Raw genomic sequence first — 23753 nt, 5'->3', positions numbered from 1 at the left:
CCAAGCCTGACTGTCTCATCAGTTCCCACCTGAAGTAAGAGAAAGGACCCAGAATGCATCTCAGGGAAGGATATTAATCTACTCATGTTGTTCTTTTGTGTCAGGGGAGGCCATGCTATGGAAAGTGTACTTAACCCAGTCAGAACCACCCGCTCTAGTTTTCATTTTGTCTAAACTAACCTGGTGACCTTAGGCAAGTCACTTTCCCTCCATGGGTTTCCTCATTTGTCAGATGGTTTAAATGGAGATGCTGATCAACAGATGTCACATTTCTACGTGGTTCCTGTTCTTGGAGCTTGAGTTTCATCACAGTGCTTCCGTTTAACGGAGTATTTTTGTTTTTCCTGTAATGACTTGTAACTATAGTTCAAACAAGAAAGCATGATGCATGGTTAATTTTATTGTCCTGTGCCGCCCTGGTTTCCAACTCCAGACTCAGCTCTATCCCAGCCTTAAAAGCTCAAGAGCTGGAACTCTACAAAACAAAAATTGAAATATGTGTGTTCAAGCTGTTAGTTAAAATGAAGTGTGCCTTCATTCTACTTCTGGGTGGCATCCTGTTTACTTACGTATAGTGATGGCTTATGAAGTCAGCCCAGGCATGGACTTGAATCCTGGCTCTGAGTGGCCTTGAGTGAGGACCATACAGGTTCCCACATACTGCTCCATGGTACCAACTAACAGGTTGGCACTGACTTACCCTCCTGAGAAGGCTGTGAATTTCTCAGGTGCAGGAACTGTGTCTTATGTGGATTTCATGTCCCTGCTTTACCCCTCTCACTTTGACTTCTATATACCTATGTATATGTAGAACATTCCTGGAAGACCACCCAAGAAACTGACAGCTGTGGGGGCAGGGAAGATCGGGACTGTGGAAGTGGGGGACTTACTCTTCACTGTGCAATCTTGAATATTTGACCATGAACATAATGCAACTATTTTTAAACTGCTTAATAGGGAAATAAGAAAACTCACATCTCCATTTTTATTTCATTTTCTGGAAGTAAAAAAATGTATTTGTTCAAACTCTGCCTTGAAGGAGGTGGACATTCTGATTTCTCTGCCTAGCTAGGGATGGTTGCTCACCTCTCTTCAACCTGGAAGGCCTCCCAGAGGTGGTGCCTTCTGGGGACAGATTGGGAGTTAGTCAGTTGAGGGAATGTATTCCAAGCAGAGGGACCACCATGAAGGTGTGAGGGTGAGGGTCTTGTGAGAAAATACAAGGAAGGTGGACTTGGTGGCGATCAGCCCGAAGGGATGGGATAGGTCATTTAGGGCTCCCAAAACGTCCTAGAAATTTGAATCCCTGGACTTTATCCCAGACACAGTGGGAAGCTGCTGAAAAGATTTCAGGTTGGTAAGTGATACTGTACAAATCAGCAACTCTCATGTTATGAGCAGCTCCCATGGCTTGTCAGTTAGACAGGTGGGTTCTCGATCATGGGACCCTCTCCAGACCACCAGTTTATACTACTGTTAACCCGATAATTACTGAAATTGTAAATTATTTTTAAATTATTTATATTATTTATTTTTGTTTTTGGTTGCGTTGGGTCTTCGTTGGTGCACACGGGCTTTCTCTAGTTGTGAAGAGTGGGGGCTACTCTCCAGTTGCGGTGCTTGGGCTTCCCTGTGTGGTGGCTTCCCTTCTTGCAGAGCATGGGCTCTAGGCACGTGGACTTCAGTAGCTGTGGCACAGGGGCTTATTAGTTGCAGCTGGAGGCCCCTAGAGCATGTAGGTTTCAGTAGTTGCGGCACACAGGCTCAGCTGTGTGCTTGCTATCTTGTATCTCCCCAGGCCAGGGATCAAACCTGTGTGCCCTGCTATTGGCAGGCAGATTCTTATCCACTACACCACCAGGGAAACCCCTTTACTACTTTTTGTCCAAGAGTCAGGTCAGTGCTGGGACTTCCTGGTGTTCTAGTAGTTAAGAATCTACCTTCCAATGCAAGGGACACGGGTTCAATCTCTGGTCAGGGAACTAAGGTCCCACAGGCCACAGGGCAAGTAAGGCTATGTGTCACAACTAGAGAAGCCTATGCATAGCAACGAAGAACTTCCACACTGCAAGGACCCGGCACTGCCAAAAAAACCAAAGGTCAGGGCTACTATCCTAGATGATATTTGCAGTGATGTTCATTAGGGATTTCATGGAATCAGGTTTTTAGTGACGGGGAAATGTAGGAATTCAGTTCAGTTACAAACCCAGGTATTTTTGAAGAGCACTTGGGCTTCTGCAGACATGTTTAACTTAAAAATCTTTTTTTGATCTTGAATGCCTTGAAATAGAAGACACCTAGGTAATTGTAGAAGCTCAGAATTCCTAAGAAATTGTCAGAAGAGTTCAGTTTTTTTCTGCAAAGGACCTCTGAGCACTGAGCCTGCGGCAGTATGAAACCTGACAAGCAGAGGTCCCTGCCCTCCGTGAGGTCAGTCTAGAAACATGCAAGAGGATGTGAGATTAATGTGATAATTTTAAACAGGAAGTTCTACCGTCAAACCCTGATATTAAAGTGAGAGCAGAGAAGAAAACATTTGTATATCTTCAAGTTTAAGCTAAGATTTTTTTTATGTATATATTATGGATTTTACCTCTTTTCTCAGGGCTAAATCGGTGATGGCCAACCTTTCATGAGGTATAAGTTGACTATCATTTTCCCAGCTTTAGCTGCAACACCATAACTATGGCCCTTATTTTCATTTGAGGGCTGCAGGGTGAAAAGTACAGTGAAAGTGAAAGTTGCTCAGTTCTGTCCGACTCTTTGAGACCCCATCGACTACGAAGTCCATGGAATTCTCCAGGCCAGGATACTGGAGTGGGTAGCCTTTCCCTTCTCCAGGGGATCTTTCCAACCCAGGGATTGAACCCAGGTCTCCCGCATTGCAGGCAGATTCTTTACCAGCTGAGCCACCAGGGAAGCCCACGGATGCAGGGTAGCTTAATGAATACTTACTTTGCATTAAGTTTAATAAAAGTTGAGATAAAATACATCTAAAGCAAAAAGAAAAATGCAAAGAGTAATTTACAATTCAAACCAGAACTCTTTTGGATTTCCCTGGTGGTCCAGTGGTTGAGAGTCCACCTGCACAGGACACGAGTTCGATCCCTGGTCCAGGAAGATCCCACATGTCATGGAGCAGCTGAGCTTGTGAGCTGCAACTGCTGAGCCCATATGCCCTAAAACCTGTGCTCGGCAAAGAGAGAGAAGCCCCTGCTTGCCACTAGAGAAAGCTCATGCATAGCAACAATAACCAAGCACAGTCAAAAATAAATAAATTATTTTTAAAAAAGAAAGCAGAACACTTTCGAGAGTGAAAGGGGTGAAATTTTAAAATCTCACCTTGAAATCAGGTATGAACTGGGGCTGTCCTAGGGAAAGCAGGCACCTTCACTCTGTATCTCATAGGGAACTCATTCTGTTACCAGATTGGCTGACTGGACTCTCGTCAGGGTCGTGGCTTGGACCAAGACCTCTCGTCTCCGCCAGGGAGGTTCTCCTTCCAGTTGGATTCTCGCAGCCAATAACAAAACCCATGCTGAGACTGAAACAACACAGACTTTATTCAATGACCAAAGAATGGAGAAGAGGGAGCCTGGTTTGCAAATCAAAACTTCACAACCCCACTTGGGCAGAGATACCCATTATATAAGAGGGTAGAAATAAAAGGGAGCGTACTGGAAAGTGTGAGAGGATTATTCACAACTTATCCAGAATAACGGATGGCTCAGACCCAGAACTGATGCAACACTCCTTTCTTTCCCATCTTTGTTTAGGCTTTTCTAGTTGTTGTCATGGCAATTGGCAGGTGTGTCATTTAGCTAGTTACAAGAAGCTTATAATGAGGCTCAAGATCTACTGGAAGTCAAATCTTCCACCATCTTGGACCTAGATCAGGGGTTCCCAAGCCCCAAGCCATGGACTGGTACTTGTCCATGGCCTGTTAGAAACTGGGCCACACAGCAGGAGGTGACTGGCAGCCAGAACCGAAACCATTCCCCCCCAACCCCTGTCTGTGGAAAAATTGTCTTCCATGAAACCAGTCCCTGGTGCTAAAAAGGTTGGGGACCTCTGGCCTAGATGGTTATAACTGGTTCTTATCTTTTTCTCTTTGCAACTTCCTCTTGAAACTTAGATAAGAGCAGTTGGTTTTCATTTGCACACAGGCATAGAATTCTGGGGCACCAGCCTTGATAACAATTCTACTTAGAAGAAAAGAAAAGCCAGCTAGCTATAAATTTATTCCCAATTAAAGGTTTTGTTGTTGTTCAGTCACTCAGTTGTGTCCAACTCTTTGTGACCCCATGGACTGCAGCACACCAGGCTTCTCCGTCCTTCACCATCTCCCAGAGTTTGCACAAACTCATGTCCATTGAGTCAGTGATGCCATCCAACCGTCTCATCCTCTGTCATCCCTTTCTTCTCCTGCCTTCAATCTTTCAGTTTATTCATAAATGAGAGTTGACTATGTCCTACCCGCATAAACAGTCTGGAAGTAGGATGTTGCTGGTGGCCTTGTGACCCCAGCATACGAGCATGGAAGGCTCCCACTCCCTAGGCCTTTCCCTCCAAGTGCTGAGATAGACAGGTCCAGCCCTTGCAGCCACACAGGGAGAAGAAAAGATGCAGCTCTGGGATCGGGAAAGCTGAGGTTTTCCAGAAATCCTCAGTGGGCTTGTACTTATTCAACCCTGGCCAGATACTCAGCCGTAGAAAGGAACAAAACTCATTTGCAGAGACGTAGTTGGGGTCACAAAGTGTTGGACACGACTGAAGTGACTAAGCACGCACGGATGGATCTAGAGACTGTCATACAGAAAGAGAAAAACAAATAGTGTATAATATCACTTATATAGGGAATCTAGAAAAAAAATGATACAGTTGAACTTATTTGCAAAGCAGAAATAGGAATACAGACATAGAGAATGAACAAACGTATGGATACCAAGGCGGGGATGGAGGGGTGGGATGAATTTGGAGATTGGGATTGACATATACACACCACTGATTCTGTGTATGAAATAGGTAACTCATGAGAATCTGCTATATAGCATGGGGAACTGTACTCAGTGCTCTGTGGTTACCTAAGTGAGAAGGAAATCCAAAAAGAGGGGATATATGTATAGGTGTAGCTGATTCACTTTGCTGCATGGCAGAAATTAACACAACATTGTAAAGAAACTACTCCAATAAAAACTTAAAAAAAAAAAACCCAAAACATTGGCCAGAACTGTCTCATAGTTTCCAGGCACAAAGGAAGTGAGACTGCCTGTTTACAATGGAGGAGTAAACCAAGGAAAGAGAGGCTTGGGAAGGCTTTGGGTCCAACCTATAGAGCATCTACCACAGGCTCCAAGTAGGAAACACACACAGGGCCACGGAAACAGAAGAGAACACACCTAATTCTTCAAGGGTGATGGCGGTGATGAAAATGGCTCCCCAAAATGGAAGATCAGGCTCAGGTGACTTGAAGGATGGAGAGCTCCCCAGACAGACACAAAGAGTGAAGAAGGGCACTGTAGGCACAGTAACCACAGGAAGTGTAGGGTCAACCTCAGGAAATTAAGCCCAACAGGTAGGAAGGTGCTAATGAGCTTAATTTTCATTTGCTAGGAAATCATCTGGGGGCTTCTAAGTAGACTTTAGGGCATCCCCAGATCTACCTAATCAGAACCTTCCAGAGGTGCCTGGCGGGTTTGGGAAAGTTGGCTTCAGTCTTGACCAGGGATTCTCAAAAAAAGGTGCTGCTTAAAGCTGCATTTCTAATTTCTATGCAGAAAACATCATGCAAATGATGGGCTGGATGAATCACAAGCCGGAATCAAGATCGCCAGGAGAAATATCAACAACCTCAGATATGCAGATGATACCACCTTAAAGGTAGAAAGCGAAGAGGAGCTAACCTCTTGATGATGGTGAAAGAGAAGAGTGAAAATCTGGTTTAAAACTCAACATTCAAAAAACAAAGATCATAGCATCCGATCCCATCAGTTCATGGTAAATAGATGGGCGAAAAAATGGAAACAGTGACAGACTTTATTTTCTTGGGCTCCAAAATCATTGCAGATGGTGACTGCAGCCATGAAATTAAAAGACGCTTGCTCCTTGGAAGAAAAGCTATGACATACCTAAACAACATATTAAAAAGCAGAGCCATCACTTTGCTGACAAAGCTCCCTATAGTCAAATCTATGGTTTTTCCAGTGGTCATGTACAGATGTGAGAGTTGGACCATAAAGAAGGTTGAGTGCCAAAAAATTGATGTTTTCGAACTGTGGTGCTGGAGAAGATTCTCTAGAGTCCTTTGGATAGCAAGGAGATCAAACCAGCCAATCCTAAAGGAAATCAACCCTGAATATTCATTGGAAGGACTGATGCTGAAGTTGAAGCTCCAGTACTTTGGCCACCTGATGCAAAGAGCCAACTCATTGGAAAAGACCCTGATGCTAGGAAAGATTGAGGCCATGAGGAGAAGAGGGCAACAGAGGATGAGATGGTTGGATGACATCATTGACTCAGTGTACACGAGTTTGTGAGAACTCTGGAGGATGGTGAAGGACAGGAAGTCTGGTGGGCTACAGTCCATTGGGGTCGCAAAGAGTCAGACACGACTTAGTGATTGAACTGAGCTGAAAACTGCCCACAGGGTCCGTCCCCGTAACCCCTCACCCAGCCTCCAGGACCAGGTATCAGAATGGCAGTCCATCTGGTGAGGAAGCTGCTTATTGAGGGGATGGTCACTGGGTCACTGCTCTCCTGTCAGTTTGATGGGACCAGGAATGAAGGTGGATCAGTTCCGCAGGTGGGATGAATACAAAGCCTGGAAAACAGCAACAGAGAGTTATCCAAGTTCTTTCTGAAAGTGGCTGAGGCTACACCTTCTCAGCATTTTGACCATTCCTGAACAATTCCCAGCCAGGGCCCCACCTTCCCAGGGAACCAGAAGGAACCAGGAGAAAGATGAGTCCTCGGTCGCTGGCAGGGCTTCTCTTGGGATTCACCCCCACACGACTTCCCCATACCCCTCTCTCTATAAACTCTCATTCCTCACCTCCCTCACTGTGGAGCTAGCCTGGAGAAATGGTTCAATGTAAGCTACTGCAGGGGAGGGAAGATTGGAGGTAGAGGACGCAGATGCTGGTGTTTTTACCCCCTGTGCTACTTTAGAACAAACACAGGACCTCCTGCTATCAGCAACACTAGTTTTGCAGCCAAAGCACCATTTGTCTTGAGTCAGATATATATCCTAAATAAATCTCAGTAATCTCTGGGACTCTGGGTTGGCACTGGCATTGGTAGCTAGAGAAGACTTCGTGCCGGTCCTCAAAATATGAGGTCGGACACCTTCCCATCTCTCCTTTTACTTCTTCAGTAAACATTTCTCTGAGAACTTGCCATCTGCCAGAGGCTGTGATGACTCTGGGGCCCCAGAAAGAAAGGCAAGCCCTTTGTTTGGAGTAGAGGAAACAATAAAGGAGTGATAAGCAAGTCAGCAAAAAGCTGTGACCACACTGGGGCCATCAAGGAGGGGACTAACTTGGAATAGGATGGGGGCAGAAGTGGGGTGCAGGCAAGGCAGTCTGAGCCAGTCTTGCAAAGCCAGCTCTAGTTGACCAGTGCAAAGGAAGTTTATTCTTTTTTAAAAAATGTATCTATTTTATTTTTTAAATTTTTGGCTGTGCTGGGTCTTTGTTGCTTTGCACAGGCTTTCTCTAGTTTTGGAGAACAGGGCTGCTCTTTGTTGTGGTGCTCGGGATTCTCATTTCAGTGGCTTCTCTTGTGGAGCACGGGCTCTTGGGCCCACGGGCTACAATATTGGCAGCGCACGGGCTCTAGGGCACTCGGGCTTCAGTAGTTGCTGCTCACAGACAGCACTTGCAGCTCATGGGACCTAGAGCCCAGGCTCAATAGTTGTGACTGGGGACTTAGTGGCTCCTCAGCGTATAGAATCTTCCCAGACCAGGGATCAAACCCATGTCCCCTGGGTTGGCAGGTGTATTCCTATCCAATGCGTCACCACGGAAGTCCAGCAAGTTTATTCTTGCTGGAATAAACCAGCCAGAGGGAAGACATCGCAGTGGGATTTCAGGGATAAAACAAGTGGTGTTTGCAGACTTTGCCTCTGCCATCTTCACCCCTGCTCAACCCCAGAAACTTTACTTCATCCCCAGTTCGACTAACTTTTTAGTACTTTGTGATCCAGACAGTGAGCAGAAAAGGCCCAAAGGGAAGTGTTTACTTGAGGGGAGGGGAGAGTGAGTCAATCTTCTGATGAAGAGTGGAATGGGGAAGAGGGAAGGAGGAGGGTGTCACTCTTGGCCGTTGAACTGCTTCTAGAACTGTACCCTGCTGTACAGTTAAATCAGTGGGCTTGGAGCTGCCTTTCCTGCAAATCTTGGCATCTAGAGCCCTCCTGCTTTCCTCTGCCCACCAGCCACACTAATCCCCATAGCCACCCATCCATTCTCTCAGTCACTGATGCAAAAGATACTGTTCATGAGCAAAAGAAAGCCTCTGACCTCATGGACTTCCATCCCAGTGACAGAGACAGGCAAAAAACAGTCAAACCAGTAAGGGATAAAGAGGAACAAGAAACAGAAGGCAAAAGGGAGGGGGAAAAGAGATATACTATGTTGAGAGGCCTCCTCCATAACAAGGGGACAGGTGGGCAGAGACAGAAGGAGCCAGGTAGGTAGATATCTGGGGGCAACACATTCTAGGAGGAGAGAGCAGCGCCTGCAGAGGTTCTGAGGCAGGACTTCCAGGGGAACTCCGAGGCTGCCATTGCTGCTGAAACAGGATGAGCAAAGCAGGGGATTCCTTGTAAGAGAAGAAACCCAGGGCTTCCCTTGTGGTCCAGTGGTTAAGAATTCATTCTGCAATGTGGGGATGCTGATAGCCTGAGTGCCCTAGAGCCCATACTTGGAAACAAGAAAATCCATCTCAGTGAGAAGCCCAAGCACCAGAACTAGAGAGTAGCCCCTGCTTTCCCCGACTAGAGAAAGTCCACACGTGGCAACAAAGACTCAGTGCAGCCAAAGAGAAGAGAAGAGCGATCCAGAAGGAGTTTCAGAGCACCAGCTTTGCAGTCATGCATGCCTGAGACCTGCTATTTGGTAGCTGTCTACATTTAGGCAAATCGCCTGTATCTCCCCCACGGCTCATTCTCCTTGTCTATCAAATGTATGGAACAGTGTTATTGCCCTTATGGTGCTCCTGTTACTGAACTATACTTGGGTCTCCTTGCCCGAAGCACAGCAAAGCCAGTCTACCGACGCTGGCTTGTGGTGAAGGAAAGTACACTGTTTATGGCATGGCTCCAAGGAGAGAGAGTGATGCTCAAAATCCCTTCCCCAGTGGCTTTCAGGGAAGGGATTTTCAAGACAGTGTGAGGGAGCCAGTCACAGGGTACGTGATCAGCTGGTGGGTAGTTCTCTGATGGGTTGATGGTGAGTTAACAGAGTGATGTTTCAGGAATCTCTGTGTTCAGTCTTCTGGTCTGGGGTCTACATTCTGATGGCCAGCATGCAGTAGGGGGTTTAGTATCTGTGAGACCGCTTAAGGAGATGGCTCCGAATATTATCTATCACCCTTGAAGAGGAACCAAAGGTCCTTGACTTTGTTTTTAATGGCTCAACTATTATTATTTTGTCTGGCTTGACTATTTTCCTTTGTTTCTTCATTTTCTCACTTCTCTGATTAAATTTGCACTTTAGGACTCAGGGAAGGCCTAGGAGGCTAGATATTTTCTACCAACAAGATGCTGGGGGACATAGGATCTGGAGAGGTCTATCTCCTTGGGAAGGCCCTGCAGAGTCCAGCTTGGTTTCATGCCACATACTTTTAGTATAAGTCATTTACTATGACTACTTTCCCAAAGAGGTTTTTCCCCAACAACATATGCTAAACTTATGTTTCTTATCTTAGAAATATATACATAACATAAAATTTACCATCTTAACCACTTTTTAGCTTGCAGTTTAGGAATATTTTCACATGTTGAGCCACCGTCACCACCATCCACCTCCATAACCCCTTTCATCTTATAAAATTGAAACTCTCTATTTATTAAATTCCTCCCTCATCCCAGCCCTTGGCTACCACCACTGTACTTTAGATCTCTATGAATTTAAGCATCTCATATAAATGGAATGATGTAATATTTGTCCTTTCACGATTTGCTTATTTCACTTTTTTTTTTTGGCCTTGCGAAATGTGGGATCCTAGTTCTCTGGCCAGGGATCAAACCCAAGCTCTCTGCAATGGAGGTGCAGTACCTGAACTACTGGACTGCCAGGGGAATCCCTGTCTAACTTCACTTAGCTTAATGTCCTCAAATCTCACCCATGTTTTAGCATGTGTAAGAATTTCCTTTCTTCTCAAGGCTGAACAATATTCCATTGTATGTGTCTATCACATTTTGTATATCCATTTATCCATAGAGGAACACCTTTTGCCTATTGTAAAGAATGCTGCTATGAACACAGGTATAGAGGCACCTCTTCAAGACCCTGTCTTCCATTCTTTCAGCTATATGCCCCCAAGGTATCTACCCCCGGGTGGAACTGCTGAATCATGCGGTAGTTCTATTTGTAACTTTTTGAGGAACCTCCCTACTATTTTCTGCAACATCTGCACCATTTCACATTGCCGCCAACAATGCACAAGGGTTCCAACTTCTCCACATCCTCACCAACACTTGTTATTTTCTGGAGTTTTTTGGATAGTTCACATCCTACTAGGGGTCAAGTGTCTTTTTTTTTTAAATTTTATAAAAACATCTGAAATCACATGACAACAGCTTCTCTCCCACACTGTGTGTGGGGCATGTGGGCATCACATACCATCGATCACAACTTGTCCTCATGGCTTCCTCCATGCCTCAAGGGGGAGCAGGGGCTGCTACCCTCACTCTGGAGCTTTGATACAGGCCCCAAAAGCAAGGCCAGAGGAGGATAGAGTTCGGCTGGGTCTCGGCAAGACTGTTGCCAAAGTCAGAGTCAGGAGTCAGTTACTTCAGATGGAAGCAGACAGTTCCTCTTTGAATCAGTACTTCCTTCTGCTTTCTTTTCATTTGAGCAAACAGAAACCCTAAGATTTTAAACCATTTCCAGAGCAACCTAGATGTCCATTGACAGATGAATGGATAAAGATGTGGTGCATATATACAGTGGAATATTACTCAGTCATAAAAGGAACAAATCTGAGTCAGTTGTAGAGAGGTGGATGAACCTAGAGCGGGTCATATGGAGTGAAGTAAGTCAGAAGGACAAAAACAAATATCATATATTAATGCGTATCTATGGAATCTAGAAAAATGGTTCTGGTAAACCTACTTGCAGGGAAGGAATGAAGATGCAGATGTAGAAAACAGACGTGTGGACACAGTGGGGGAAGAAAGTGGGACTCACTGAGAATAGCATTGACGTATATATATGCTATATATCCAGTGTGAAATAGAGAGCTCGTGGGAAGCTGCTCCACAGCACAGGGAGCCCAGTTTGCTGCTCTTCGATGACCTAGAGGGGTGGGACGGGGGAGGGGAGGGAGGCAAAATGGGGAGGGGACATATTTGTAATTATGACTGATTTGAGCTACTGTACAACAGAAAACAACGCAACATTGTAAGGCAAGTTTCCTCTAATTAAAAAATAAAAACCCTTTCCAGGGAGTTCTGAGCTCCCAGCCAGACATAAGGAAACAACTTTGTTGTTTTTCATCTTCGTTTTGAACATGAGTCATTGGGAGGGCCTTCGGCAAGGGGTCCTCAGAATGGTCTCTGGAATGTGGGCAGATTGTTGCAGATCCTGTCTCTACCCATCCCTGCTCGACCCCTGTCTCTGCCCGCGGTTGCGCACCATATCTAATCTGGAGTGTTCTGTGTAATCACATCTCTTGCTTGTCCCCTCTGAGCTCCTCGGGCGCCTACTCCACCCCCTGCCCTGCCCCTGCTCACTGCGTGACTTTTTCACCTTATCCTAGAAGCACCGCAGGACACAGATCTCTCTCCCTGGGACACACCCCCAGCTCCCTGCTCTTTCTGGCTCCCTGCTCTGAGATCTCCTCATACCCCTATTCACCCTCCCTGGTTGGCCCCTGGGTCTATGACGGTGGGAGAGATGGGCACAGGCCTCGTTCTGGAGGAATGAGAAGGTGCAGCAGGAGAAAAACAGTAATGAGTCTGCAAATTGAGTGCTGTATTAAAGAAAAACTCAGTGCTACATTAAATTAAAAAATAAAGGTCCAGAGGCGAAAAGTGGAGAATCGAGTGGAGGATCTTGCTGCTGAGCCAGGGGGCTGGGGGCCCATCTCAAACCTTGGCTTTGCTGGTGAGGCTTGGGAGGAGGAACACTCCATGTCCATAGGGATCAAGGTCTCTGACTGCTGCTGATGGGTTGGCAGGAGAGGTGATGGATGCTGGGTATCCGGCTGGCTCTGCTGTACTTTTGGGGTGCCCAAGATGGGAGTGGAGGTGCCAGTCAGTGGGCCAGGTGGCCAGCTCAGGGTCTGTCAGCTCCTATGACTGCAGCATACAGCAGGCACATTGAACCTAGTTTGGGATAGTTGAGATAGAAGTTTCAGAAAAAGGCATGGTTAAAAAAATAATAATAATAATAATAAAAATTTTTTAAAGAAAAAATGATGATTTTCTTCCCTGTTTGTTTTTTTACTAGAAATACCAGCTCCTCACTGATAACCTATGATGACAATGATGCTCCTAGTGATCACATGGTATGTGGCAGATGCTTTGCTGAATTCTTTACATGTGTTATCTCCCAACAATTAAATTGTCTCCCAACATTATCTCCCAAATTATCTCCCAACATTAAATCTTCCCAACAATCTTAGGAGGCTTTATCACTATCGTCATTTTATAGATGTCAACTAAGGAGTATATCACTAGGGAGGTTAAGGAAATTTAACAAGGTTCAAATGTGGTTTTTGGTTTAGTCACTAAGTTATGTCTGACTTGCGGTCCCACAGACTGTAGCCCACCAGGCTTCTCTGTTCATGGGATTTCCCAGGCAAGAATACTGGAGTGGGTTGCCATTTCCTTCTGCAGGGGATCTTCCCCACCCAGGGATCGAACCCAGGTCTACTGCATTGCAGGCAGATTCTTTACCAACTGAGCCATTGAGCTCCAAACTTTAAATTCTGTCTAAGTACAATATGTAGGCATTTTCTTTACCTGGCCGCAGGGCTTTCTTTAATTCCGAATTCTTTCGCCATAATTCACATTTAAACTACTTCTCCAGGTTCTGCCTTAAAAAAGCAAGGTTTAAGCATACTTTAAAAAAGTCTCTGTCTCTGTAATGGTGTATCTCCCCAAATAATTTTTCTGATGAAATCAAAAGAAGAATAGTCCAACTTGGTTGCGGCAAGAAGTTTTCAAATTTTAACTACAAAAGGTTATGGATGTATTAACTAATCTTATTGTGGTAGTCATGTCTCACTATATATATATACCAGTTCATTAAGTTGTACATCGTAAACTGACATACTTTTTTATGTGGCTGCACTGCGTGACATGAGGGATTTTAGTTCCCCTAGAATGGATTGAACCCATGCCCCTTGAAGTGTAAGCAGATTCTTGATGACTGGGCAGCCAGGGAAGTCCAGTAAAGATTTTTTACATCTATATTTAAGTTATTTATTTATTTTGACTGCGCTGGCTCTTTGTTGCTTTGTGCAGGCTTTCTCTAGCTGTGGAGAACAGGAGCTACTCTTTGTTGTAGTTTGGGAGCTTCTCTTTGCCGTGGCTTCTCTGGGTGCAAAGTACAGGATCTGGGCACATGGGCTTCAGTAATTGCAGCACTCAGGCTCAGTAGTTATGGCACTTGGGCTTAGTTGCTCTGAGGCATGTGGAATCTTCCCGAATCAGGGATCGAACCCGTGTCTTCTGCTTTGGCAGGTGGATTCTTATCCACTGTGCCACAGGAGAAGTGCTCCAATAAAGATTTTTGATGGATGGGGTTTTCTCTAACAAGTTTACTTTCTCTAAGTTATTGGCTGTAAGTATAAAACTCCCTCTGTACCTTTGTATCACCTCTGACGGGCAATTTACCTTTCCTCACCAGTTGGGAAAGGTTTTTACATTTGACAAAGAGATCCAAAGCACACAATGCGTCTCTGTTTTGATATTTCAAGAAAAATACCTGTCTTAATACCTGATCCAACCTTAAAAATCAGGGAAATGACACAGAGAATAAGGATTCCCATAAACCTGTATTTATACTGGTAACTGGAATTAATGTAGACCTCAGGGCTTTTAGTGACTTCTTCTGACCTCTTCTGGATATATTTGGGATTGCATGGCAGTCAGGCCCTTTTAAAGCAACCAGCACAATGAGAATTAAACAGTAGAAGTACAAAGTGTTTCATCCAAATCCCTGACTTTTGAGATAAAGGAAGGCCCAGTGGTTTATGTGACTGATCCAAGGTCATCCAGTTACACGGTGGCATATGCAGGAGCAGTATCTAGATATGTATTGTCTCATTTACTGGTAAAACACAGATGGATAAACAATGGTGAACTGCATTTGATGACTGATTTTGCATTATCTACAGAGAACCATCCTTATTAGAAATGGGGGAACTGGCATAGACAAAGTGGCTGATAACCAAGAATTTAAAATTAAGATTGTTTGCAGAAGGTTATAACACCTTCAGGTCCCATATCCCTTTATCCCACAATTATCTTCACTTCCTGTTTAATGATGTATGTAGATTAACAGAAAAGAGAGTCAAAGAATTCATTTTCATAAAGAGCTCTTTTTTAGTTGCAAATTCCTTTTCTTGATTACGGTTTGTTAAAATTAGTTTGCATTCCCAGAGGAAATTTCAACTGACTCTAGGGAAAAAAGACTGCCCAGGGTTGCAAGGATTGGTCCTTTTAAGAACTGACTCTGCTTACATTCCTGCAAAGCCATTTGGGACAAAAGAAGTGTCCCGATGTTTCTGTGCTTCAGGGGCATGAGTTACAGGTCTCCACTTTGAGCTATATCCAGATTAGAAAGCTGAATGACCACAAATATAGAGTCAACTTATTCCACATTTTAAAAGATCCAGATACATAGCATTATCTAGGTGAGCAGAGTATCATATTTGAAAGAACAAAAGCTTTGGAGGCGTGCAGTTAGTCAGTGCTTGCTAGCTGTGTGAGCTTAGGTAAATTCCTTAACCTCTCTGAGCCTCAGTCCTCAGCTATAAAATAAGACTCAGAAATGATACCTCCCCAGAGAGTTGTTTGAGAGTAAAGTAGACTGTGTGTGAAAATTCTTAGCACAGAACCTGGTACAACAGGCCAAGAGGAGGGATAGTGTTAAGTTTCTTACATTATACTCCCTCAGCAGACCAGATTTTTTTTAATTTACTTTATTAAAGTATAGTTGACTTACAACATTGTATTAATTTCTACTGCACAGCAAAGTGATTCAGTTATACATATATACATTCTTTTTTTAAATTTAATATTTATTTATTTATCTATTTGGCTGCACCAGGTCTTCCTTTTGGCACACTGGATCTAGTTTCGAGACCAGGGGTCGAATCTGGGCCCCAAACATTGGGAGTATGGAGTTATAGCCACTGGGCCACCAGGGAAGTCCCCATATACACATTCTTTTCCTATTCTTTTCATTATGATTTATCATAGGATATCACATATAGTTCCCTTCGCTATGCAGTAGGTCCTTGTTGTCTATCCATCCTGTACATAATAGTTTATATCTGTTAATCCCAAACTCCCGGTCCATCACTCCCCTCCCCCTTGGCAACCACGAGTCTGTGTTCTATGTCTGTTGCTCTGTTTCTGGTTCATGGATAAGCTCATTTGTGCTGTACTTTAGGTTTCACACAGAAGTGATGTCATATGGTATTCATCTTTCTCTTTCTGACTTATTTCACTTAGCATGATATTCTCTAAGTGCATCCGTGTTGCTGCAGATGGCATTATTCGGTTCTTCTCCATGGCTGGGGAGGATTTTATTATGCATATGTACCACATCTTCTTTACCCATTCGTCTGTCAGTTTGGATGCCAGGCTGGATGAATCACAAGCTGGAATCAAGGTTGCTGGGAGAAATATCAACAACCTCAGCTATGCAGATGATACCACCCTAATGGCAGGAACTAAATAAAGAACCTCTTGATGAAGGTGAAAGAGGAGAGTGGAAAAGCTGGCTTAAAACTCAACATTCAAAAAACTAAGATCGTGGCATCTGGTCCCATCACTTCATGGCAAATAGGGGAAAAAATGGAAACAGTAGCAGATTTTATTTTCTTGGGTTCCAAAATCACTGCAGATAGTGATTGGAGCCATGAAATTAAAAGACCCTTGCTCCTTGCAAGAAAAACTATGACAAATCTAGATAGTGTATTACAAAGCAGAGACATCACTTTGCCAACAAAGGTCTATGTAGTCAAAGCTATGGTTTTTCCCGTAGTCTTGTACAGGATGTGAAAGTTGGACCATAATGACGGCTGAGTACTGAAGAATTGATGCTTTCAAACTGTGGTACTGGAAAAGTCCCTTGGACAACAAGGAGATCAAACCAATCAATTATAAAGGAAATCAACACTGAATACTCATTGGAAGGACTGATGCTGAAGTTGAAGCTCCAGTACTTTTTCCACCTGATGCAAAGAGCTGACTCTTTGGGAAAGACCCTGATGCTGGGAAGGATCAGGCCAGGGACTGAACTGGTGTCCCTTGCATTTCAAGGTGGATTCTTAACCACTGGACCACCAGGGAAGCCTTCTTTGTAGACTTCTTAATGATGGCCATTCTGACTGTTGTGAGGTGGTGACTTACTGTTGTTTTGACTTGCATTTCTCTAATAATTAGTGGTGTTGAGCATTTTTTTCAAGTTCTTGTTGACCATCTGTATATTTTCTTTGGGAAAAAATATCTGTTTACCTCTTCTGCACATTTTTCAGTTGGGTTGTTTGGGTTTTTGTTGTTGAGTTGTATGAGCTCTTTATATATTTTGGAAATTAAGCCCTTGTTGTTCATTTCATTTGAAAATATTTTATCCCAGTCGGTAGGTTGTCTTCTCATTTTGTTTATGGTTTTCTTTATTGTACAAAAGCTTGTACATTTAATTAGGTCCCATTTGTTAATTTTTGCTTTCATTCCTACTACTCTGAGAGACTGACCTAAAAAAAACTGGTGCAACTTAAGTCAGAGAATGTTTTGCCTATGCTCTGTTCTAGGAGTTTTATGATGTCATGTCTTATATTTGTTGTTTCTTTTTTTTTTTTAATGTGCACCACTTTTTTAAAAGTCTTTGTTGAATTTGTTACAATGTTGCTTCTGTTTTATGTTTTGTTTTGTTTTGGCCCTGAGGCACGTGGGATCTTAGTTCCTCGAACTGGAATCAAACCTGCAGCCCTGTTGCTAAGTCGCTTCAGTCGTGTCCGGCTCTGTGTGACTCCATAGACGGCAGCCCACTAGGCTCCTCTGAGGCACGTGGGATCTTAGTTCCTCGAACTGGAATCAAACCTGCAGCCCTGTTGCTAAGTCGCTTCAGTCGTGTCCGACTCTGTGTGACTCCATAGACGGCAGCCCACTAGGCTCCTCTGTCCCTGGGATTCTCCAGGCAAGAATACTGGAGTGGGTTGCCATTTCCTTCTCCAATGCATGAAAGTGAAAAGTGAAAATGAAGTCTCTCAGTTGTCCCTGACTCTTAGCAACACCAAGGACTGCAGCCTACCAGGCTCCTCCGTCCATAGGATTTTCCAGGCAAGAGTACTGGAGTGGGGTGCCATTGCCTTCTGCAGCCCTGTATTAGAAGGCAAAGCTTTAACCACTGGACTGCCAGGGAAGTCCGTAGATTTAAGTCTTTAAGCCATTTCGAGTTTTTTTTTGTATATGGTGAGATGGCATCTTCTAATTTCACAGATTTACATGCAGCTGTCCAGCTTTCCCAACACCACTTGCTCTAGAGACTGTCTTTTTTTTTTCCATCATAAACAAACTAGATCTTAATGGTGAAAGTCATACTAGTTTTGTTTTACCCACAAAAACTACTAATTTATGTATTTATCATGAAGGAAGTTTCCATTCTGTTCTTCAAAGACTTAATAAAATCGTCTAAAATGGACAAGACATATGTTCACAAAGGCTTTCAAGCGAGTCGCATGACATCCCCTTCCAGTGCTTTTTTGTTGTTTGCTTTTTGTGGTTTCACTGGGCCTTCTCCACAGTAAGGAGCCAAAGTGACTGTGTGTGTGTAATTAACATTTCACAAGCATGTGCTCAGCACATTTCTTCAAGAGGAAACAGATCTTCGTCAATGAGAAGTATGGTGCCTCCCCGAGTTATTGAAGGCAGCCCTGTCTGTCTTTTGTTGCAATGAGAGAGGGGAAGTGTGGTCCTTTCCCATTATGATATTAGAGCAGAAGTCACAGTGGGCTGCTCTTGAGAAAGAGCGCAGCGGGCAGGGTTCGGGAGTTTTGAAACTCTTGAGCCGAGCAGTGTTGCCTTGATCAGTTTTATGATTTAGCTGCTCCCTTCAGGAAGACTTTGCTTTTTGTTTTCATTTACTTATTTTTGGCCGTGCCAGGTTTTAGTTGTGGTATGCGGGTCTTTTAGCTGTGGCATACAGGATCTTTTTAGTGGTGGCATGCAGGGTCTTTCACTGTGGCACTCGAACCCAGTTGTGGCGTGTGGGCTCTAGTTCCCTGACCAGGGATCAAATCTGGGTCCCCCGCATTGGGAGCTTGAAGTCTTAGCCCCCAGAACACCAGCAAAGTCCCAGGAAGATTTGGTTTACCCAAAATTGTTTTATTTTGTGGCCGAAAAATATTTGAGGAACATACATATAATCTCATTTCCTAATTTTACATATGAGGAAACTGAGGCTCCTGGAAGTGAAGCAGAGCCAAAAATAGTACCTGAGGATCTGTATTGGTCAGGGGTCATGAATGCCCATTACAGAAGCCAGTTCTGGATATCTTAAGCAATAAGGGGCTGTCAGAGTTCATGGGAGTCTGATAGTTAAGACTTGCAAATATCAGCAACCAAGAGCCCTCAGGAGGGCCAAGAAGCTGGACAGAGTTCACAGAAAGTCCAGAAACTGTCTTATAAGCAGAGGAAACTGTTCAAAATATTGATGCCTCTCTTCCTTGGCTGCAGTGGATGGTGCCAACCTTTCTTTCTTAGTATCAGGTCATTTGCTCAAGGTTCTAAGTCCCCTGAGTAAGTACCTGGCTGGCTGAGCTGAAGTCACACCCTTCTGCTACTGCTGAACTGGAGCCAGGAGAGGCGGGTCTGGCCCATTGAGCTCCCATAGGAGAGCATCAGCACAATTACCCACACACAATCAGGGAGGAACAATGCCCCAGAAGGAAATTTTGGATACTGTTTAGTGGAAATGGATGTGGCTGGTCCATGGGGCAACCACAGGGAGCTTGGTGGCATACAGCGGATTCTGACCACATGGATAAATTGCCCCAAACAGGAAGTGTCACAGCAGGTAGGAAAGGATCCTTGCTGATGTTTAACCTGACTCTGACCTTTCCAAGGGTGAGCCTCTTTCCTGCTGTGACATCCTTACAGTTGGGAAAACCCCTGGTGGTATTCTCTGAACATACCACCAACTCATCACGGGCATGAAACTAGTTATTTAATAATCCTATACCTATTGCTGAACAATGGCTCTTTTACAATATTATTTCTTAAAATGTAGATCTGTGTCCAAGGTTGGGGTAAAGAGCTGGTTGGGTCTTTAGGGACATAATAACGGTTTATCAGTCAGGGTTCTCCTATATACAAAACCAATAGGATATGTATCAGTTCAGTTCAGTTCAGTTCAGTCACTCAGTCGTGTCCAATTCTTTGCAACCCCATGAATCGCAGCACGCCAGGCCTCCCTGTCCATCACCAACTCCCAGAGTTCACCCAGACTCACGTCCATTGAGTCAGTGATGCCATCCAGCCATCTCATCCTCTGTCGTCCCCTTCTCCTCCTGCCCCCGATCCCTCCCACATCAGAGTCTTTTCCAATGAATCAACTCTTCGCATGAGGTGGCCAAAGTATTGGAGTTTCAGCTTTAGCATCAGTCCTTCCAATGAACACCCAGGACTGATCTCTTTTATACAGGCAAACCTCAGAGATATCACTGTTCGGCTCTAGACCACAAAAGAAAGTGAATATTGCAATAAACCAAGTCACATGGACTTTCTGGTTTCCCAGTGCATAGAAAATTTATGTTTACACTGCGCTGTAGTCTATTACGGAGAAGGCAATGGCACCCCACTCCAGTACTCTTGCCTGGAATATCCCATGGATGGAGGAGCCTGGTAGGCTATAGTCCATGGGGTTGCTAAGAGTCAGACACGACTGAGCGACTTCCTTTTCACTTTTCACTTTCATGCATTGGAGAAGGAAATGGAAACCCACTCCAGTGTTCTTGCCTGGAGAATCCCAGGGGCAGGGGAGCCTGGTGGGCTTCCATCTATGGGGTCGCACAGAGTCGGACACGACTGAAGAGACTTAGCAGCAGCAGCAGTAGTCTATTAAGTATGCAGTAGCATAATGTCTTTTAAAAAGTAACATAGAGACCTTAATTAAAAAATACTTTACTTCTGGGACTTCCCTGGCGGTCCAGTAGTCAAGACTCCAAGCTTCCACAGCAGGTCGATCCCTGGTTGGATCCTGCATGCTGCTTGACACTGCCAAAAAAGAAAAGAAAACCCCAAAACAAAACAAACAGCAACAACAAAAACTTTACTGCTAAAAAATGCTAACCGAATCTGAGCCTTCAGCAAGTCATAATTTTTGTTTTGTTTTTTTATTGACGTATAGTTGATTTACAATGTTTCAAGTATATAGCAGGTGATTCAGTTATATAGACATATTCCAGTGAATCATAATCTTTTTGCTGGTGGAGGGTCTTCCCACCTTCGTCCACATAGCCGTGTGCTTCCAGAAGAACTGACATGCCCAGCACCAGGTGTTGCCCTGCTTGCCCTAAGAGGACTTTTATCCCCCCTACTGTTGATTGGTTCAAGAACTCAATCAATTAACACACACACATTCCCTGGACAAGGAATGGGCTCACAAAAATGTTGGTAACCAGATGGAGCCTATATGATGTAAAGAGAAGTTGGCTGGAAGCTTCTGAAAACGCAACATCCTCCTGCTGGAGAGAAATCTGCCAGAAGAGGCCATCTGTCTTCCTCTGGATGTGGTCAGATGAGGCTCAGAATTGTGGCAGCCATCCTGCTACCAGCTAGGACAAATCCATCTCAGGCGAAGTCCAAGAACCAAAGCTGAAGCCCTGATTGTATTGCATCTGACCACCCTCTACGGATGGACTTCTCCAGTTAAGGGACCCAATACATCCTCTTTCTTTTTTAAGCCAGTTTGAGCGGGGTTTGGGTTACTTGTAACAAACAGAACCCTAACAGATGCACTAAGAAGGATGCCATTGACATGGACTTGGTGGTAGGCTAACTCTGACAGAATCCCTCTCCTGTCCTGCTGCGGAGGGTGAGGCCAGGCAGACACAGCCAGCAGGAAGCCTGCACAGCAGGGCTTTCTCTCCGAGCAGACAGCTGCACCAGGCAGGACCTGCATTCAGTGGGGCTTGCCCCCAAACCAAGCAAACTGGGAGATGTCACTGTATCTACGAAAACATGCTCCAAATCCAAAGAAGAGGACCGCCATGGAGAGTCAGGAGGAATCCTCCAATTTGAAGTAAATTTATGCAGCATTTTAGAGAATGTATGAAGTGGATGTTATTGTTTAATCTGCTCAGGATCTCTCCCCCACCTTTTGACAGACCTGTGTCCATTTGGACCTGTGTCTGGGAATGAGACCCAGCCTAGACCAATAAGCCTGGCCCTGAAATGATTCCTGAAGCTAGAAGAGAGGAATTCTATTACCTCTTGGGTTACAGAGCTGAAAAAGAATGAACTTAGTGTTATTAATATTCATGTTTCTAACCAGGAGGCAGAAATCCAACAGCAGTAGGGGAAAAGGAAGCCAGTAAGCCTTAGGAAGGAGAGAAAGAGAGAGGAGGGCCTGGCAGCAGGAAGTCCCTGGTTTCAGTCCCTCTCTGAGGTCCCCAGAGACATCCTAGTTTCTGAGATTCTGTCTCCAGTGTCTTTCCAAGAAGATCCTCATTTGCCTCAAGCCACATCCAGCTGGGTGTCTGTTTCTTGCATGTGAAAGGGCCCTGGCTTGCAGAGCTTCTGCTTCACGTCCTCATCCAGCCAAACTGAAGGGAACATTGGCCAATACAGAGCAAGAAGTCATAAGGAGGGATCCCTCTGAGATCAGGAAATATTTTTGTGGAGAAGGAAACAACAAATGCCAAATGAAAAACCTCTTGGAGGCAGAGCTGCCAAAAATTAATTTAGTGAAGAAGACAAACTTAAGAAGTTCACCTCGAACTCAGGATACATATGAAAATTACAAAGCCAAGAGTGATGGGAGGACTTATCCAGGAGGTCTAAGATAGATATACAGGCTAACGATGATTTATTCAAAATCCCTGGAGTCAGATGCGCTTCTGGAGTCAGCATTTGGGTGATTTTAGAGAGATGAGGTAGTGAATACACTGATATTACATACACCCCCATGGGATCTAGGTCAGCACTCTATAATCAAAAATATTACATTTCTTCAGTAAAACACTGAAAGAAATAAAGACAATAAATAGTTTCATATCATGTCAGGTCAGGATTTACTGCCAAAGGAGTGTTGCCAGCTCAAGAGAAAATTTTTGGTTTTCAGAGAATTTTAAGATTTTGGAATTGTGGCTACAGGGAACTGTAATAGGAATCTCAGAAAAAGAGCACAGAACTGAAAAAATAGGAGAAACATTTTAAAAATCATGGTAGGGGGAATAGTCAAGAGCTGGAGATAGTAAACCTGAAGCTGAAAAGGTCAAAGAGTGAGAAATAAAATTAATTTAAACCAGACAATGCACTCTTATTCACAGTTTTAATTTGAAAGATAGAGAAAGAAATCTATAAGAATATAGATAATTCTGATAAATAATTTATTGCAATGATTTAATGTCTCTATACTAAATTTTTTATCCTATACACACTAAATACCATTTGTTTCAAAACACATATATTATATTTATACAAATCGATCATTTACTGGGCTGCAAGGAAAAGCTCAATTATTTCTGAAAAATAACTTGACCAAGGTCACCTAGCTGGAAGGTAACAGAGGTGGGAATTCAATCCAGAGTTCCAGCTCTTCACTTCTCCAAATATTTTAATATTCTCCAAGGACATCAAGTAGGCAGTAATTCATTTCCAGGTACTGAACACAGAGATAAGTATTGTCTTAAACTTGGGGATAAAGACTACCACTGGATAAATGTCGAAAACCATTTAAATATTCAATAAATGTTAGTTGGTTAAATAAATCAATGAATGCGCTAATAAAAACATGAAACCAAGGAATTTTGTATTTTACATGTGATGTACTCAAAAGCACCACTCGTTTTTAGAACATGTTTGTGACACGGTTGGGGAAGGCAACTCTTTCTTTATAAGGCAAATGATGTAGCTATGCTGCTATTAGGCACCATTAGAGGAAGCATTAAGACAAGGATGTACATGCGACCGAATCGCAGTAAAACTTCCCTGGGGTGACTGGGATCAACGGGAGATGGGGCCTCAAGAGCCTTAATGGGCTCCACTGACTCTCCCTCAAAACTTTTTAAGCATCTCTCATGGTGACCAACCCTGGAGTAATGCACATTTAATTCAGCTGCTAATGCAG

The 23753-nt window shown here is 44.0% G+C and overlaps 1 protein-coding gene and 1 long non-coding RNA gene across 2 annotated transcripts in view; one reads left to right on the top strand and one right to left on the bottom strand.

Moving 5' to 3' along the window:
* The window catches only part of NF1 (neurofibromin 1), a 323089-nt gene that overhangs the window by 1266 nt on the left and 298070 nt on the right, over positions 1-23753 (top strand). Inside the window, exon 2 of the mRNA XM_061390468.1 lies at positions 12675-12732. The gene's annotated coding sequence lies outside the window, so the exon portion shown is untranslated. The remainder of the gene's footprint in view (positions 1-12674; positions 12733-23753) is intronic.
* On the bottom strand, positions 380-12105 carry LOC133231839 (uncharacterized). Its single transcript, XR_009731253.1, has 2 exons — positions 10845-12105; positions 380-6820 (listed from the first exon to the last, which is right to left on the bottom strand). It is a non-coding gene; the product is annotated as an uncharacterized LOC133231839 (long non-coding RNA).

This window comes from Bos javanicus, chromosome 19, assembly GCF_032452875.1.
Source record: "Bos javanicus breed banteng chromosome 19, ARS-OSU_banteng_1.0, whole genome shotgun sequence".
Lineage (NCBI taxonomy): Eukaryota > Metazoa > Chordata > Mammalia > Artiodactyla > Bovidae > Bos > Bos javanicus.
This window is presented reverse-complemented; position numbering and strand designations above follow the sequence as displayed.